This window comes from Coregonus lavaretus, assembly GCF_964263955.1.
Source record: "Coregonus lavaretus genome assembly, chromosome: 37".
NCBI lineage: Eukaryota > Metazoa > Chordata > Actinopteri > Salmoniformes > Salmonidae > Coregonus > Coregonus lavaretus.
In genome coordinates, this window is record NC_140024.1 from 634,150 (window position 1) to 655,716 (window position 21,567).

A 21,567-nucleotide genomic window follows, 5' to 3' on the forward strand; every position below is an offset into this window, starting at 1 on the left:
CTACATTCCAAACAACTGCCGATTTGACCACTAACGCAACAAGTTTGAGAAAAATGGTATCATATAATGAAATCTTCCCCTACTACTCTGCTTTTCAAATCCACAATCGATTTCAAAATCGCAATAACCAATCAGAAACTGGAGCTGTTTTAGAAAGGCACTGTTGGTGGGTTACTATCTGCTCTAAATCTTGTCAAAAATTAGCAGATTCACTACATTCCAAACAACTGCCGATTTGACCACTAACGCAACAAGTTTGAGAAAAATTGTATCATATGATGAAATCTTCCCCTGCTTCTCTGCTTTTCAAATCCACAATCGATTTCAAAATCGCATCAACCAATCAGAAACTAGAGCTGTTTTAGAAAGGCACTGTTGGTGGGTTACTATCTGCTGTAAATCTTGTAAAAAATTAGCAGATTAACTACATTCCAAACAACTGCCGATTTGACCACTGACGCAACAAGTTTGAGAAAAATGGTATCATATAATGAAATCTTCCCCTACTACTCTGCTTTTCAAATCCACAATCGATTTCAAAATCGCATCATCCAATCAGAAACTAGAGCTGTTTTAGAAAGGCACTGTTGGTGGGTTACTATCTGCTGTAAATCTTGTCAGAAAATACAGATTCACTACATTCCAAACAACTGCCGATTTGACCACTAACGCAACAAGTTTGAGAAAAATGGTTTCATATGATGAAATCTTCCCCTACTTCTCTGCTTTTCAAATCCACAATCGATTTCAAAATCGCAATAACCAATCAGAAACTAGAGCTGTTTTAGAAAGGCACTGTTGGTGGGTTACTATCTACTCTAAATCTTGTCAAAAATTAGCAGATTAACTACATTCCAAACAACTGCCGATTTGACCACTAACGCAACAAGTTTGAGAAAAATGGTATCATATAATGAAATCTTCCCCTACTACTCTGCTTTTCAAATCCACAATCGATTTCAAAATCGCAATAACCAATCAGAAACTAGAGCTGTTTTAGAAAGGCACTGTTGGTGGGTTACTATCTGCTCTAAATCTTGTCAAAAATTAGCAGATTCACTACATTCCAAACAACTGCCGATTTGACCACTAACGCAACAAGTTTGAGAAAAATTGTATCATATGATGAAATCTTCCCCTGCTTCTCTGCTTTTCAAATCCACAATCGATTTCAAAATCGCATCAACCAATCAGAAACTAGAGCTGTTTTAGAAAGGCACTGTTGGTGGGTTACTATCTGCTGTAAATCTTGTCAAAAATTAGCAGATTAACTACATTCCAAACAACTGCCGATTTGACCACTGACGCAACAAGTTTGAGAAAAATGGTATCATATAATGAAATCTTCCCCTACTACTCTGCTTTTCAAATCCACAATCGATTTCAAAATCGCATCATCCAATCAGAAACTAGAGCTGTTTTAGAAAGGCACTGTTGGTGGGTTACTATCTGCTGTAAATCTTGTCAGAAAATAGCAGATTCACTACATTCCAAACAACTGCCGATTTGACCACTAACGCAACAAGTTTGAGAAAAATGGTTTCATATGATGAAATCTTCCCCTACTTCTCTGCTTTTCAAATCCACAATCGATTTCAAAATCGCATCATCCAATCAGAAACTAGAGCTGTTTTAGAAAGGCACTGTTGGTGGGTTACTATCTGCTGTAAATCTTGTCAAAAATTAGCAGATTCACTACATTCCAAACAACTGCCGATTTGACCACTAACGCAACAAGTTTGAGAAAAATGGTATCATATAATGAAATCTTCCCCTACTACTCTGCTTTTCAAATCCACAATCGATTTCAAAATCGCATGATCCAATCAGAAACTAGAGATGTTTTAGAAAGGCACTGTTGGTGGGTTACTATCTGCTGTAAATCTTGTCAGAAAATAGCAGATTCACTACATTCCAAACAACTGCCGATTTGACCACTAACGCAACAAGTTTGAGAAAAATGGTATCATATGATGAAATCTTCCCCTACTTCTCTGCTTTTCAAATCCAAAATCGATTTCAAAATCGCATCATCCAATCAGAAACTAGAGATGTTTTAGAAAGTTACTGTTGGTGGTTACTATCTGCTGTAAATCTTGTCAGAAAATAGCAGATTCACTACATTCCAAACAACTGCCGATTTTACCACTAACGCAACAAGTTTGAGAAAATTGGTATCATATGATGAAATCTTCCCCTACTTCTCTGCTTTTCAAATCCACAATCGATTTCAAAATCGCATCAACAATCAGAAACTAGAGCTGTTTTAGAAAGGCACTGTTGGTGGATTACTATCTGCTCTAAATCTTGTCAAAAATTAGCAGATTCACTACATTCCAAACAACTGCCGATTTGACCACTAACGCAACAAGTTTGAGAAAAATGGTATCATATAATGAATTCTTCCCCTACTTCTCTGCTTTTCGAATCCACAATCGATTTCAAAATCGCATCATCCAATCAGAAACTAGAGATGTTTTAGAAAGGCACTGTTGGTGGGTTACTATCTGCTGTAAATCTTGTCAAAAATTAGCAGATTCACTACATTCCAAACAACTGCCGATTTGACCACTAACGCACCAAGTTTGAGAAAAATGGTATCATATAATGAAATCTTCCCCTACTAATCTGTTTTTCAAATCCACAATCGATTTCAAAATCGCATCAACCAATCAGAAACTAGAGCTGTTTTAGAAAGTTACTGTTGGTGGGTTACTATCTGCTGTAACTCTTGTCAGAAAATAGCAGATTCACTATATTCCAAACAACTACCGATTTTACCACTAACGCAACAAGTTTGAGAAAATTGGTATCATATGATGAAATCTTCCCCTACTTCTCTGCTTTTCAAATCCACAATCGATTTCAAAATCGCAATAACCAATCAGAAACTAGAGCTGTTTTAGAAAGGCACTATTGGTGGGTTACTATCTGCTGTAAATCTTGTCAAAAATTAGCAGATTCACTACATTCCAAACAACTGCCGATTTGACCACCAACGCAACAAGTTTGAGAAAAATTGTATCATATGATGAAATCTTCCCCTGTTTCTCTGCTTTTCAAATCCACAATCGATTTCAAAATCGCATCATCCAATCAGAAACTAGAGCTGTTTTAGAAAGGCACTGTTGGTGGGTTACTATCTGCTGTAAATCTTGTCAGAAAATAGCAGATTCACTACATTCCAAACAACTGCCGATTTGACCACTAACGTAACAAGTTTGAGAAAAATGGTTTCATATGATGAAATCTTCCCCTACTTCTCTGCTTTTCAAATCCACAATCGATTTCAAAATCGCATCATCCAATCAGAAACTAGAGCTGTTTTAGAAAGGCACTGTTGGTGGGTTACTATCTGCTGTAAATCTTGTCAAAAATTAGCAGATTCACTACATTCCAAACAACTGCCGATTTGACCACTAACGCAACAAGTTTGAGAAAAATGGTATCATATAATGAAATCTTCCCCTACTACTCTGCTTTTCAAATCCACAATCGATTTCAAAATCGCATCATCCAATCAGAAACTAGAGCTGTTTTAGAAAGGCACTGTTGGTGGGTTACTATCTGCTGTAAATCTTGTCAGAAAATAGCAGATTCACTACATTCCAAACAACTGCCGATTTGACCACTAACGCAACAAGTTTGAGAAAAATGGTATCATATGATGAAATCTTCCCCTAATTCTCTGCTTTTCAAATCCACAATCGATTTCAAAATCGCATCAACCAATCAGAAACTAGAGCTGTTTTAGAAAGGCACTGTTGGTGGATTACTATCTGCTGTAAATCTTGTCAAAAATTAGCAGATTCACTACATTCCAAACAACTGCCGATTTGACCACTAACGCAACAAGTTTGAGAAAAATGGTATCATATAATGAAATCTTCCCCTACTACTCTGCTTTTCAAATCCACAATCGATTTCAAAATCGCATCAACCAATCAGAAACTAGAGCTGTTTTAGAAAGGCACTGTTGGTGGGTTACTATCTGCTGTAAATCTTGTCAAAAATTAGCAGATTCACTACATTCCAAACAACTGCCGATTTGACCACTAACGCAACAAGTTTGAGAAAAATGGTATCATATAATGAAATCTTCCCCTACTACTCTGCTTTTCAAATCCACAATCGATTTCAAAATCGCATCATCCAATCAGAAACTAGAGCTGTTTTAGAAAGCTACTGTTGGTGGGTTACTATCTGCTGTAAATCTTGTCAGAAAATAGCAGATTAACTACATTCCAAACAACTGCCGATTTGACCACTAACGCAACAAGTTTGAGAAAAATGGTATCATATAATGAAATCTTCCCCTACTACTCTGCTTTTCAAATCCACAATCGATTTCAAAATCGCAATAACCAATCAGAAACTGGAGCTGTTTTAGAAAGGCACTGTTGGTGGGTTACTATCTGCTCTAAATCTTGTCAAAAATTAGCAGATTCACTACATTCCAAACAACTGCCGATTTGACCACTAACGCAACAAGTTTGAGAAAAATTGTATCATATGATGAAATCTTCCCCTGCTTCTCTGCTTTTCAAATCCACAATCGATTTCAAAATCGCATCAACCAATCAGAAACTAGAGCTGTTTTAGAAAGGCACTGTTGGTGGGTTACTATCTGCTGTAAATCTTGTAAAAAATTAGCAGATTAACTACATTCCAAACAACTGCCGATTTGACCACTGACGCAACAAGTTTGAGAAAAATGGTATCATATAATGAAATCTTCCCCTACTACTCTGCTTTTCAAATCCACAATCGATTTCAAAATCGCATCATCCAATCAGAAACTAGAGCTGTTTTAGAAAGGCACTGTTGGTGGGTTACTATCTGCTGTAAATCTTGTCAGAAAATACAGATTCACTACATTCCAAACAACTGCCGATTTGACCACTAACGCAACAAGTTTGAGAAAAATGGTTTCATATGATGAAATCTTCCCCTACTTCTCTGCTTTTCAAATCCACAATCGATTTCAAAATCGCAATAACCAATCAGAAACTAGAGCTGTTTTAGAAAGGCACTGTTGGTGGGTTACTATCTACTCTAAATCTTGTCAAAAATTAGCAGATTAACTACATTCCAAACAACTGCCGATTTGACCACTAACGCAACAAGTTTGAGAAAAATGGTATCATATAATGAAATCTTCCCCTACTACTCTGCTTTTCAAATCCACAATCGATTTCAAAATCGCAATAACCAATCAGAAACTAGAGCTGTTTTAGAAAGGCACTGTTGGTGGGTTACTATCTGCTCTAAATCTTGTCAAAAATTAGCAGATTCACTACATTCCAAACAACTGCCGATTTGACCACTAACGCAACAAGTTTGAGAAAAATTGTATCATATGATGAAATCTTCCCCTGCTTCTCTGCTTTTCAAATCCACAATCGATTTCAAAATCGCATCAACCAATCAGAAACTAGAGCTGTTTTAGAAAGGCACTGTTGGTGGGTTACTATCTGCTGTAAATCTTGTCAAAAATTAGCAGATTAACTACATTCCAAACAACTGCCGATTTGACCACTGACGCAACAAGTTTGAGAAAAATGGTATCATATAATGAAATCTTCCCCTACTACTCTGCTTTTCAAATCCACAATCGATTTCAAAATCGCATCATCCAATCAGAAACTAGAGCTGTTTTAGAAAGGCACTGTTGGTGGGTTACTATCTGCTGTAAATCTTGTCAGAAAATAGCAGATTCACTACATTCCAAACAACTGCCGATTTGACCACTAACGCAACAAGTTTGAGAAAAATGGTTTCATATGATGAAATCTTCCCCTACTTCTCTGCTTTTCAAATCCACAATCGATTTCAAAATCGCATCATCCAATCAGAAACTAGAGCTGTTTTAGAAAGGCACTGTTGGTGGGTTACTATCTGCTGTAAATCTTGTCAAAAATTAGCAGATTCACTACATTCCAAACAACTGCCGATTTGACCACTAACGCAACAAGTTTGAGAAAAATGGTATCATATAATGAAATCTTCCCCTACTACTCTGCTTTTCAAATCCACAATCGATTTCAAAATCGCATGATCCAATCAGAAACTAGAGATGTTTTAGAAAGGCACTGTTGGTGGGTTACTATCTGCTGTAAATCTTGTCAGAAAATAGCAGATTCACTACATTCCAAACAACTGCCGATTTGACCACTAACGCAACAAGTTTGAGAAAAATGGTATCATATGATGAAATCTTCCCCTAATTCTCTGCTTTTCAAATCCACAATCGATTTCAAAATCACATCAACCAATCAGAAACTAGAGATGTTTTAGAAAGGCACTGTTGGTGGGTTACTATCTGCTGTAAATCTTGTCAGAAAATAGCAGATTCACTACATTCCAAACAACTGCCGATTTGACCACTAACGCAACAAGTTTGAGAAAAATGGTATCATATGATGAAATCTTTCCCTAATTCTCTGCTTTTCAAATCCACAATCGATTTCAAAATCGCATCAACAATCAGAAACTAGAGCTGTTTTAGAAAGGCACTGTTGGTGGATTACTATCTGCTGTAAATCTTGTCAAAAATTAGCAGATTCACTACATTCCAAACAACTGCCGATTTGACCACTAACGCAACAAGTTTGAGAAAAATGGTATCATATGATGAAATCTTCCCCTAATTCTCTGCTTTTCAAATCCACAATCGATTTCAAAATCACATCAACCAATCAGAAACTAGAGATGTTTTAGAAAGGCACTGTTGGTGGGTTACTATCTGCTGTAAATCTTGTCAGAAAATAGCAGATTCACTACATTCCAAACAACTGCCGATTTGACCACTAACGCAACAAGTTTGAGAAAAATGGTATCATATGATGAAATCTTTCCCTAATTCTCTGCTTTTCAAATCCACAATCGATTTCAAAATCGCATCAACCAATCAGAAACTAGAGCTGTTTTAGAAAGGCACTGTTGGTGGGATACTATCTGCTGTAAATCTTGTCAAAAATTAGCAGATTAACTACATTCCAAACAACTGCCGATTTGACCACTAACGCAACAAGTTTGAGAAAAATGGTATCATATAATGAAATCTTCCCCTACTACTCTGCTTTTCAAATCCACAATCGATTTCAAAATCGCAATAACCAATCAGAAACTAGAGCTGTTTTAGAAAGGCACTGTTGGTGGGTTACTATCTGCTCTAAATCTTGTCAAAAATTAGCAGATTCACTACATTCCAAACAACTGCCGATTTGACCACTAACGCAACAAGTTTGAGAAAAATGGTATCATATAATGAAATCTTCCCCTACTTCTCTGCTTTTCAAATCCAAAATCGATTTCAAAATCGCATCATCCAATCAGAAACTAGAGATGTTTTAGAAAGTTACTGTTGGTGGTTACTATCTGCTGTAAATCTTGTCAGAAAATAGCAGATTCACTACATTCCAAACAACTGCCGATTTTACCACTAACGCAACAAGTTTGAGAAAATTGGTATCATATGATGAAATCTTCCCCTACTTCTCTGCTTTTCAAATCCACAATCGATTTCAAAATCGCATCAACAATCAGAAACTAGAGCTGTTTTAGAAAGGCACTGTTGGTGGATTACTATCTGCTGTAAATCTTGTCAAAAATTAGCAGATTCACTACATTCCAAACAACTGCCGATTTGACCACTAACGCAACAAGTTTGAGAAAAATGGTATCATATAATGATATCTTCCCCTACTACTCTGCTTTTCAAATCCACAATCGATTTCAAAATCGCATGATCCAATCAGAAACTAGAGATGTTTTAGAAAGGCACTGTTGGTGGGTTACTATCTGCTGTAAATCTTGTCAGAAAATAGCAGATTCACTACATTCCAAACAACTGCCGATTTGACCACTAACGAAAAAGTTTGAGAAAAATGGTATCATATAATGAAATCTTCCCCTACTTCTCTGCTTTTCAAATCCACAATCGATTTCAAAATCGCATCATCCAATCAGGAACTAGAGCTGTTTTAGAAAGGCACTGTTGGTGGGTTACTATCTGCTGAAAATCTTGTCAGAAAATAGCAGATTCACTACATTCCAAACAACTGCCGATTTGACCACTAACGCAACAAGTTTGAGAAAAATGGTATCATATAATGAAATCTTCCCCTACTACTCTGCTTTTCAAATCCACAATCGATTTCAAAATCGCAAAAACCAATCAGAAACTAGAGCTGTTTTAGAAAGGCACTGTTGGTGGGTTACTATCTGCTGTAAATCTTGTCAAAAATTAGCAGATTCACTACATTCCAAACAACTGCCGATTTGACCACTAACGCACCAAGTTTGAGAAAAATGGTATCATATAATGAAATCTTCCCCTACTAATCTGCTTTTCAAATCCACAATCAATTTCAAAATCGCATCAACCAATCAGAAACTAGAGCTGTTTTAGAAAGTTACTGTTGAAGGGTTACTATCTGCTGTAAATCTTGTCAGAAAATAGCAGATTCACTACATTCCAAACAACTGCCGATTTTACCACCAACGCAACAAGTTTGAGAAAATTGGTATCATATGATGAAATCTTCCCCTACTACTCTACTTTTCAAATCCACAATCGATTTCAAAATAGAAAGGCACTGTTGGTGGGTTACTATCTGCTCTAAATCTTGTCAAATATTAGCAGATTCACTACATTCCAAACAACTGCCGATTTGACCACTAACGCAACAAGTTTGAGAAAAATTGTATCATATGATGAAATCTTCCCCTACTTCTCTGCTTTTCAAATCCACAATCGATTTCAAAATCGCATCAACCAATCAGAAACTAGAGCTGTTTTAGAAAGGCACTGTTGGTGGGTTACTATTTGCTGTAAATCTTGTCAAAAATTAGCAGATTAACTACATTCCAAACAACTGCCGATTTGACCACTGACGCAACAAGTTTGAGAAAAATGGTATCATATAATGAAATCTTCCCCTACTACTCTGCTTTTCAAATCCACAATCGATTTCAAAATCGCATCATCCAATCAGAAACTAGAGCTGTTTTAGAAAGGCACTGTTGGTGGGTTACTATCTGCTGTAAATCTTGTCAGAAAATAGCAGATTCACTACATTCCAAACAACTGCCGATTTGACCACTAACGCAACAAGTTTGAGAAAAATGGTTTCATATGATGAAATCTTCCCCTACTTCTCTGCTTTTCAAATCCACAATCGATTTCAAAATCGCATCATCCAATCAGAAACTAGAGATGTTTTAGAAAGGCACTGTTGGTGGGTTACTATCTGCTGTAAATCTTGTCAAAAATTAGCAGATTCACTACTTTCCAAACAACTGCCGATTTGACCACTAACGCAACAAGTTTGAGAAAAATGGTATCATATGATGAAATCTTCCCCTACTTCTCTGCTTTTCAACTCCACAATCGATTTCAAAATCGCATCAACCAATCAGAAACTAGAGCTGTTTTAGAAAGGCACTGTTGGTGGGATACTATCTGCTGTAAATCTTGTCAAAAATTAGCAGATTAACTACATTCCAAATTACTGCCGATTTGACCACTAACGCAACAAGTTTGAGAAAAATGGTATCATATAATGAAATCTTCCCCTACTACTCTGCTTTTCAAATCCACAATCGATTTCAAAATCGCAATAACCAATCAGAAACTAGAGCTGTTTTAGAAAGGCACTGTTGGTGGGTTACTATCTGGTGTAAATCTTGTCAAAAATTAGCAGATTCACTACATTCCAAACAACTGCCGATTTGACCACTAACGCAACAAGTTTGAGAAAAATGGTATCATATAATGAAATCTTCCCCTACTACTCTGCTTTTCAAATCCACAATCGATTTCAAAATCGCAAAAACCAATCAGAAACTAGAGCTGTTTTAGAAAGGCACTGTTGGTGGGTTACTATCTGCTGTAAATCTTGTCAAAAATTAGCAGATTCACCACATTCCAAACAACTGCCGATTTGACCACTAACGCACCAAGTTTGAGAAAAATTGTATCATATAATGAAATCTTCCCCTACTAATCTGCTTTTCAAATCCACAATCAATTTCAAAATCGCATCAACCAATCAGAAACTAGAGCTGTTTTAGAAAGTTACTGTTGAAGGGTTACTATCTGCTGTAAATCTTGTCAGAAAATAGCAGATTCACTACATTCCAAACAACTGCCGATTTTACCACTAACGCAACAAGTTTGAGAAAATTGGTATCATATGATGAAATCTTCCCCTACTACTCTACTTTTCAAATCCACAATCGATTTCAAAATCGCAATAACCAATCAGAAACTAGAGCTGTTTTAGAAAGGCACTGTTGGTGGGTTACTATCTGCTCTAAATCTTGTCAAATATTAGCAGATTCACTACATTCCAAACAACTGCCGATTTGACCACTAACGCAACAAGTTTGAGAAAAATGGTATCATATAATGAAATCTTCCCCTACTACTCTGCTTTTCAAATCCACAATCGATTTCAAAATCGCATCATCCAATCAGAAACTAGAGCTGTTTTAGAAAGGCACTGTTGGTGGGTTACTATCTGCTGTAAATCTTGTCAGAAAATAGCAGATTCACTACATTCCAAACAACTGCCGATTTGACCACTAACGCAACAAGTTTGAGAAAAATGGTATCATATAATGAAATCTTCCCCTACTACTCTGCTTTTCAAATCCACAATCGATTTCAAAATCGCATGATCCAATCAGAAACTAGAGATGTTTTAGAAAGGCACTGTTGGTGGGTTACTATCTGCTGTAAATCTTGTCAGAAAATAGCAGATTCACTACATTCCAAACAACTGCCGATTTGACCACTAACGCAACAAGTTTGAGAAAAATGGTATCATATGATGAAATCTTCCCCTAATTCTCTGCTTTTCAAATCCACAATCGATTTCAAAATCACATCAACCAATCAGAAACTAGAGATGTTTTAGAAAGGCACTGTTGGTGGGTTACTATCTGCTGTAAATCTTGTCAGAAAATAGCAGATTCACTACATTCCAAACAACTGCCGATTTGACCACTAACGCAACAAGTTTGAGAAAAATGGTATCATATGATGAAATCTTTCCCTAATTCTCTGCTTTTCAAATCCACAATCGATTTCAAAATCGCATCAACAATCAGAAACTAGAGCTGTTTTAGAAAGGCACTGTTGGTGGATTACTATCTGCTGTAAATCTTGTCAAAAATTAGCAGATTCACTACATTCCAAACAACTGCCGATTTGACCACTAACGCAACAAGTTTGAGAAAAATGGTATCATATGATGAAATCTTCCCCTAATTCTCTGCTTTTCAAATCCACAATCGATTTCAAAATCACATCAACCAATCAGAAACTAGAGATGTTTTAGAAAGGCACTGTTGGTGGGTTACTATCTGCTGTAAATCTTGTCAGAAAATAGCAGATTCACTACATTCCAAACAACTGCCGATTTGACCACTAACGCAACAAGTTTGAGAAAAATGGTATCATATGATGAAATCTTTCCCTAATTCTCTGCTTTTCAAATCCACAATCGATTTCAAAATCGCATCAACCAATCAGAAACTAGAGCTGTTTTAGAAAGGCACTGTTGGTGGGATACTATCTGCTGTAAATCTTGTCAAAAATTAGCAGATTAACTACATTCCAAACAACTGCCGATTTGACCACTAACGCAACAAGTTTGAGAAAAATGGTATCATATAATGAAATCTTCCCCTACTACTCTGCTTTTCAAATCCACAATCGATTTCAAAATCGCAATAACCAATCAGAAACTAGAGCTGTTTTAGAAAGGCACTGTTGGTGGGTTACTATCTGCTCTAAATCTTGTCAAAAATTAGCAGATTCACTACATTCCAAACAACTGCCGATTTGACCACTAACGCAACAAGTTTGAGAAAAATGGTATCATATAATGAAATCTTCCCCTACTTCTCTGCTTTTCAAATCCAAAATCGATTTCAAAATCGCATCATCCAATCAGAAACTAGAGATGTTTTAGAAAGTTACTGTTGGTGGTTACTATCTGCTGTAAATCTTGTCAGAAAATAGCAGATTCACTACATTCCAAACAACTGCCGATTTTACCACTAACGCAACAAGTTTGAGAAAATTGGTATCATATGATGAAATCTTCCCCTACTTCTCTGCTTTTCAAATCCACAATCGATTTCAAAATCGCATCAACAATCAGAAACTAGAGCTGTTTTAGAAAGGCACTGTTGGTGGATTACTATCTGCTGTAAATCTTGTCAAAAATTAGCAGATTCACTACATTCCAAACAACTGCCGATTTGACCACTAACGCAACAAGTTTGAGAAAAATGGTATCATATAATGATATCTTCCCCTACTACTCTGCTTTTCAAATCCACAATCGATTTCAAAATCGCATGATCCAATCAGAAACTAGAGATGTTTTAGAAAGGCACTGTTGGTGGGTTACTATCTGCTGTAAATCTTGTCAGAAAATAGCAGATTCACTACATTCCAAACAACTGCCGATTTGACCACTAACGAAAAAGTTTGAGAAAAATGGTATCATATAATGAAATCTTCCCCTACTTCTCTGCTTTTCAAATCCACAATCGATTTCAAAATCGCATCATCCAATCAGGAACTAGAGCTGTTTTAGAAAGGCACTGTTGGTGGGTTACTATCTGCTGAAAATCTTGTCAGAAAATAGCAGATTCACTACATTCCAAACAACTGCCGATTTGACCACTAACGCAACAAGTTTGAGAAAAATGGTATCATATAATGAAATCTTCCCCTACTACTCTGCTTTTCAAATCCACAATCGATTTCAAAATCGCAAAAACCAATCAGAAACTAGAGCTGTTTTAGAAAGGCACTGTTGGTGGGTTACTATCTGCTGTAAATCTTGTCAAAAATTAGCAGATTCACTACATTCCAAACAACTGCCGATTTGACCACTAACGCACCAAGTTTGAGAAAAATGGTATCATATAATGAAATCTTCCCCTACTAATCTGCTTTTCAAATCCACAATCAATTTCAAAATCGCATCAACCAATCAGAAACTAGAGCTGTTTTAGAAAGTTACTGTTGAAGGGTTACTATCTGCTGTAAATCTTGTCAGAAAATAGCAGATTCACTACATTCCAAACAACTGCCGATTTTACCACTAACGCAACAAGTTTGAGAAAATTGGTATCATATGATGAAATCTTCCCCTACTACTCTACTTTTCAAATCCACAATCGATTTCAAAATAGAAAGGCACTGTTGGTGGGTTACTATCTGCTCTAAATCTTGTCAAATATTAGCAGATTCACTACATTCCAAACAACTGCCGATTTGACCACTAACGCAACAAGTTTGAGAAAAATTGTATCATATGATGAAATCTTCCCCTACTTCTCTGCTTTTCAAATCCACAATCGATTTCAAAATCGCATCAACCAATCAGAAACTAGAGCTGTTTTAGAAAGGCACTGTTGGTGGGTTACTATTTGCTGTAAATCTTGTCAAAAATTAGCAGATTAACTACATTCCAAACAACTGCCGATTTGACCACTGACGCAACAAGTTTGAGAAAAATGGTATCATATAATGAAATCTTCCCCTACTACTCTGCTTTTCAAATCCACAATCGATTTCAAAATCGCATCATCCAATCAGAAACTAGAGCTGTTTTAGAAAGGCACTGTTGGTGGGTTACTATCTGCTGTAAATCTTGTCAGAAAATAGCAGATTCACTACATTCCAAACAACTGCCGATTTGACCACTAACGCAACAAGTTTGAGAAAAATGGTTTCATATGATGAAATCTTCCCCTACTTCTCTGCTTTTCAAATCCACAATCGATTTCAAAATCGCATCATCCAATCAGAAACTAGAGATGTTTTAGAAAGGCACTGTTGGTGGGTTACTATCTGCTGTAAATCTTGTCAAAAATTAGCAGATTCACTACTTTCCAAACAACTGCCGATTTGACCACTAACGCAACAAGTTTGAGAAAAATGGTATCATATGATGAAATCTTCCCCTACTTCTCTGCTTTTCAACTCCACAATCGATTTCAAAATCGCATCAACCAATCAGAAACTAGAGCTGTTTTAGAAAGGCACTGTTGGTGGGATACTATCTGCTGTAAATCTTGTCAAAAATTAGCAGATTAACTACATTCCAAATTACTGCCGATTTGACCACTAACGCAACAAGTTTGAGAAAAATGGTATCATATAATGAAATCTTCCCCTACTACTCTGCTTTTCAAATCCACAATCGATTTCAAAATCGCAATAACCAATCAGAAACTAGAGCTGTTTTAGAAAGGCACTGTTGGTGGGTTACTATCTGGTGTAAATCTTGTCAAAAATTAGCAGATTCACTACATTCCAAACAACTGCCGATTTGACCACTAACGCAACAAGTTTGAGAAAAATGGTATCATATAATGAAATCTTCCCCTACTACTCTGCTTTTCAAATCCACAATCGATTTCAAAATCGCAAAAACCAATCAGAAACTAGAGCTGTTTTAGAAAGGCACTGTTGGTGGGTTACTATCTGCTGTAAATCTTGTCAAAAATTAGCAGATTCACTACATTCCAAACAACTGCCGATTTGACCACTAACGCACCAAGTTTGAGAAAAATTGTATCATATAATGAAATCTTCCCCTACTAATCTGCTTTTCAAATCCACAATCAATTTCAAAATCGCATCAACCAATCAGAAACTAGAGCTGTTTTAGAAAGTTACTGTTGAAGGGTTACTATCTGCTGTAAATCTTGTCAGAAAATAGCAGATTCACTACATTCCAAACAACTGCCGATTTTACCACTAACGCAACAAGTTTGAGAAAATTGGTATCATATGATGAAATCTTCCCCTACTACTCTACTTTTCAAATCCACAATCGATTTCAAAATCGCAATAACCAATCAGAAACTAGAGCTGTTTTAGAAAGGCACTGTTGGTGGGTTACTATCTGCTCTAAATCTTGTCAAATATTAGCAGATTCACTACATTCCAAACAACTGCCGATTTGACCACTAACGCAACAAGTTTGAGAAAAATGGTATCATATAATGAAATCTTCCCCTACTACTCTGCTTTTCAAATCCACAATCGATTTCAAAATCGCATCATCCAATCAGAAACTAGAGCTGTTTTAGAAAGGCACTGTTGGTGGGTTACTATCTGCTGTAAATCTTGTCAGAAAATAGCAGATTCACTACATTCCAAACAACTGCCGATTTGACCACTAACGCAACAAGTTTGAGAAAAATGGTATCATATGATGAAATCTTCCCCTACTTCTCTGCTTTTCAAATCCACAATCGATTTCAAAATCGCATCAACCAATCAGAAACTAGAGCTGTTTTAGAAAGGCACTGTTGGTGGGATACTATCTGCTGTAAATCTTGTCAAAAATTAGCAGATTAACTACATTCCAAACAACTGCCGATTTGACCACTAACGCAACAAGTTTGAGAAAAATGGTATCATATAATGAAATCTTCCCCTACTACTCTGCTTTTCAAATCCACAATCGATTTCAAAATCGCAATAACCAATCAGAAACTAGAGCTGTTTTAGAAAGGCACTGTTGGTGGGTTACTATCTGCTCTAAATCTTGTCAAAAATTAGCAGATTCACTACATTCCAAACAACTGCCGATTTGACCACTAACGCAACAAGTTTGAGAAAAATGGTATCATATAATGAAATCTTCCCCTACTACTCTGCTTTTCAAATCCACAATCGATTTCAAAATCGCAATAACCAATCAGAAACTAGAGCTGTTTTAGAAAGGCACTGTTGGTGGGTTACTATCTGCTCTAAATCTTGTCAAAAATTAGAAGATTCACTACATTCCAAACAACTGCCGATTTGACCACTAACGCAACAAGTTTGAGAAAAATTGTATCATATAATGAAATCTTCCCCTACTACTCTGCTTTTCAAATCCACAATCGATTTCAAAATCGCAATAACCAATCAGAAACTAGAGCTGTTTTAGAAAGGCACTGTTGGTGGGTTACTATCTGCTGTAAATCTTGTCAAAAATTAGCAGATTCACTACATTCCAAAAAACTGCCGATTTGACCACTAACGCAACAAGTTTGAGAAAAATTGTATCATATAATGAAATCTTCCCCTACTTCTCTGCTTTTCAAATCCACAATCGATTTCAAAATCGCATCATCCAATCAGAAACTAGAGATGTTTTAGAAAGGCACTGTTGGTGGGATACTATCTGCTGTAAATCTTGTCAAAAATTAGCAGATTAACTACATTCCAAACAACTGCCGATTTGACCACTAACGCAACAAGTTTGAGAAAAATTTTATCATATAATGAAATCTTCCCCTACTACTCTGCTTTTCAAATCCACAATCGATTTCAAAATCGCAATAACCAATCAGAAACTAGAGCTGTTTTAGAAAGGCACTGTTGGTGGGTTACTATCTGCTCTAAATCTTGTCAAAAATTAGCAGATTCACTACATTCCAAACAACTGCCGATTTGACCACTAACGCAACAAGTTTGAGAAAAATTGTATCATATGATGAAATCTTCCCCTACTTCTCTGCTTTTCAAATCCACAATCGATTTCAAAATCGCATCAACCAATCAGAAACTAGAGCTGTTTTAGAAAGGCACTGTTGGTGGGTTACTATCTGCTGTAAATCTTGTCAAAAATTAGCAGATTAACTACATTCCAAACAACTGCCGATTTGACCACTAACGAAAAAGTTTGAGAAAAATGGTATCATATAATGAAATCTTCCCCTACTTCTCTGCTTTTCAAATCCACAATCGATTTCAAAATCGCATCATCCAATCAGGAACTAGAGCTGTTTTAGAAAGGCACTGTCGGTGGGTTACTATCTGCTGAAAATCTTGTCAGAAAATAGCAGATTCACTACATTCCAAACAACTGCCGATTTGACCACTAACGCAACAAGTTTGAGAAAAATGGTATCATATAATGAAATCTTCCCCTACTACTCTGCTTTTCAAATCCACAATCGATTTCAAAATCGCAATAACCAATCAGAAACTAGAGCTGTTTTAGAAGGGCACTGTTGGTGGGTACTATCTGCTCTAAATCTTGTCAAAAATTAGCAGATTCACTAGATTCCAAACAACTGCCGATTTGACCACTAACGCAACAAGTTTGAGAAAAATGGTATCATATAATGAAATCTTCCCCTACTACTCTGCTTTTCAAATCCACAATCGATTTCAAAATCGCAAAAACCAATCAGAAACTAGAGCTGTTTTAGAAAGGCACTGTTGGTGGGTTACTATCTGCTGTAAATCTTGTCAAAAATTAGCAGATTCACTACATTCCAAACAACTGCCGATTTTACCACTAACGCAACAAGTTTGAGAAAATTGGTATCATATGATGAAATCTTCCCCTACTACTCTACTTTTCAAATCCACAATCGATTTCAAAATCGCAATAACCAATCAGAAACTAGAGCTGTTTTAGAAAGGCACTGTTGGTGGGTTACTATCTGCTCTAAATCTTGTCAAATATTAGCAGATTCACTACATTCCAAACAACTGCCGATTTGACCACTAACGCAACAAGTTTGAGAAAAATTGTATCATATGATGAAATCTTCCCCTACTTCTCTGCTTTTCAAATCCACAATCGATTTCAAAATCGCATCAACCAATCAGAAACTAGAGCTGTTTTAGAAAGGCACTGTTGGTGGGTTACTATTTGCTGTAAATCTTGTCAAAAATTAGCTGATTAACTACATTCCAAACAACTGCTGATTTGACCACTGACGCAACAAGTTTGAGAAAAATGGTATCATATAATGAAATCTTCCCCTACTACTCTGCTTTTCAAATCCACAATCGATTTCAAAATCGCATCATCCAATCAGAAACTAGAGCTGTTTTAGAAAGGCACTGTTGGTGGGTTACTATCTGCTGTAAATCTTGTCAGAAAATAGCAGATTCACTACATTCCAAACAACTGCCGATTTGACCACTAACGCAACAAGTTTGAGAAAAATGGTTTCATATGATGAAATCTTCCCCTACTTCTCTGCTTTTCAAATCCACAATCGATTTCAAAATCGCATCATCCAATCAGAAACTAGAGATGTTTTAGAAAGGCACTGTTGGTGGGTTACTATCTGCTGTAAATCTTTTCAAAAATTAGCAGATTCACTACTTTCCAAACAACTGCCGATTTGACCACTAACGCAACAAGTTTGAGAAAAATTGTATCATATGATGAAATCTTCCCCTACTTCTCTGCTTTTCAAATCCACAATCGATTTCAAAATCGCATCAACCAATCAGAAACTAGAGCTGTTTTAGAAAGGCACTGTTGGTGGGTTACTATCTGCTCTAAATCTTGTCAAAAATTAGCAGATTCACTACATTCCAAACAACTGCCGATTTGACCACTAACGCAACAAGTTTGAGAAAAATGGTATCATATAATGAAATCTTCCCCTACTACTCTGCTTTTCAAATCCACAATCGATTTCAAAATCGCAATAACCAATCAGAAACTAGAGCTGTTTTAGAAAGGCACTGTTGGTGGGTTACTATCTGCTGAAAATCTTGTCAGAAAATAGCAGATTCACTACATTCCAAACAACTGCCGATTTGACCACTAACGCAACAAGTTTGAGAAAAATGGTATCATATAATGAAATCTTCCCCTACTACTCTGCTTTTCAAATCCACAATCGATTTCAAAATCGCAATAACCAATCAGAAACTAGAGCTGTTTTAGAAAGGCACTGTTGGTGGGTTACTATCTTCTCTAAATCTTATCAAAAATTAGCAGATTCACTACATTCCAAACAACTGCCGATTTGACCACTAACGCAACAAGTTTGAGAAAAAAGGTATCATATAATGAAATCTTCCCCTACTAATCTGCTTTTCAAATCCACAATCAATTTCAAAATCGCATCAACCAATCAGAAACTAGAGCTGTTTTAGAAAGTTACTGTTGGTGGGTTACTATCTGCTGTAAATCTTGTCAGAAAATAGCAGATTCACTACATTCCAAACAACTGCCGATTTTACCACTAACGCAACAAGTTTGAGAAAATTGGTATCATATGATGAAATCTTCCCCTACTTCTCTGCTTTTCAAATCCACAATCGATTTCAAAATCGCAATAACCAATCAGAAACTAGAGCTGTTTTAGAAAGGCACTGTTGGTGGGTTACTATCTGCTCTAAATCTTGTCAAAAATTAGCAGATTCACTACATTCCAAACAACTGCCGATTTGACCACTAACGCAACAAGTTTGAGAAAAATTGTATCATATGATGAAATCTTCCCCTACTTCTCTGCTTTTCAAATCTACAATCGATTTCAAAATCGCATCAACCAATCAGAAACTAGAGCTGTTTTAGAAAGGCACTGTTGGTGGGATACTATCTGCTGTAAATCTTGTCAAAAATTAGCAGATTAACTACATTCCAAACAACTGCCGATTTGACCACTAACGCAACAAGTTTGAGAAAAATGGTATCATATAATGAAATCTTCCCCTACTACTCTGCTTTTCAAATCCACAATCGATTTCAAAATCGCAATAACCAATCAGAAACTAGAGCTGTTTTAGAAAGGCACTGTTGGTGGGTTACTATCTGCTCTAAATCTTGTCAAAAATTAGCAGATTCACTACATTCCAAACAACTGCCGATTTGACCACTAACGCAACAAGTTTGAGAAAAATGGTATCATATAATGAAATCTTCCCCTACTTCTCTGCTTTTCAAATCCAAAATCGATTTCAAAATCGCATCATCCAATCAGAAACTAGAGATGTTTTAGAAAGTTACTGTTGGTGGTTACTATCTGCTGTAAATCTTGTCAGAAAATAGCAGATTCACTACATTCCAAACAACTGCCGATTTTACCACTAACGCAACAAGTTTGAGAAAATTGGTATCATATGATGAAATCTTCCCCTACTTCTCTGCTTTTCAAATCCACAATCGATTTCAAAATCGCATCAACAATCAGAAACTAGAGCTGTTTTAGAAAGGCACTGTTGGTGGATTACTATCTGCTGTAAATCTTGTCAAAAATTAGCAGATTCACTACATTCCAAACAACTGCCGATTTGACCACTAACGCAACAAGTTTGAGAAAAATGGTATCATATAATGATATCTTCCCCTACTACTCTGCTTTTCAAATCCACAATCGATTTCAAAATCGCATGATCCAATCAGAAACTAGAGATGTTTTAGAAAGGCACTGTTGGTGGGTTACTATCTGCTGTAAATCTTGTCAGAAAATAGCAGATTCACTACATTCCAAACAACTGCCGATTTGACCACTAACGAAAAAGTTTGAGAAAAATGGTATCATATAATGAAATCTTCCCCTACTTCTCTGCTTTTCAAATCCACAATCGATTTCAAAATCGCATCATCCAATCAGGAACTAGAGCTGTTTTAGAAAGGCACTGTTGGTGGGTTACTATCTGCTGAAAATCTTGTCAGAAAATAGCAGATTCACTACATTCCAAACAACTGCCGATTTGACCACTAACGCAACAAGTTTGAGAAAAATGGTATCATATAATGAAATCTTCCCCTACTACTCTGCTTTTCAAATCCACAATCGATTTCAAAATCGCAAAAACCAATCAGAAACTAGAGCTGTTTTAGAAAGGCACTGTTGGTGGGTTACTATCTGCTGTAAATCTTGTCAAAAATTAGCAGATTCACTACATTCCAAACAACTGCCGATTTGACCACTAACGCACCAAGTTTGAGAAAAATGGTATCATATAATGAAATCTTCCCCTACTAATCTGCTTTTCAAATCCACAATCAATTTCAAAATCGCATCAACCAATCAGAAACTAGAGCTGTTTTAGAAAGTTACTGTTGAAGGGTTACTATCTGCTGTAAATCTTGTCAGAAAATAGCAGATTCACTACATTCCAAACAACTGCCGATTTTACCACTAACGCAACAAGTTTGAGAAAATTGGTATCATATGATGAAATCTTCCCCTACTACTCTACTTTTCAAATCCACAATCGATTTCAAAATAGAAAGGCACTGTTGGTGGGTTACTATCTGCTCTAAATCTTGTCAAATATTAGCAGATTCACTACATTCCAAACAACTGCCGATTTGACCACTAACGCAACAAGTTTGAGAAAAATTGTATCATATGATGAAATCTTCCCCTACTTCTCTGCTTTTCAAATCCACAATCGATTTCAAAATCGCATCAACCAATCAGAAACTAGAGCTGTTTTAGAAAGGCACTGTTGGTGGGTTACTATTTGCTGTAAATCTTGTCAAAAATTAGCAGATTAACTACATTCCAAACAACTGCCGATTTGACCACTGACGCAACAAGTTTGAGAAAAATGGTATCATATAATGAAATCTTCCCCTACTACTCTGCTTTTCAAATCCACAATCGATTTCAAAATCGCATCATCCAATCAGAAACTAGAGCTGTTTTAGAAAGGCACTGTTGGTGGGTTACTATCTGCTGTAAATCTTGTCAGAAAATAGCAGATTCACTACATTCCAAACAACTGCCGATTTGACCACTAACGCAACAAGTTTGAGAAAAATG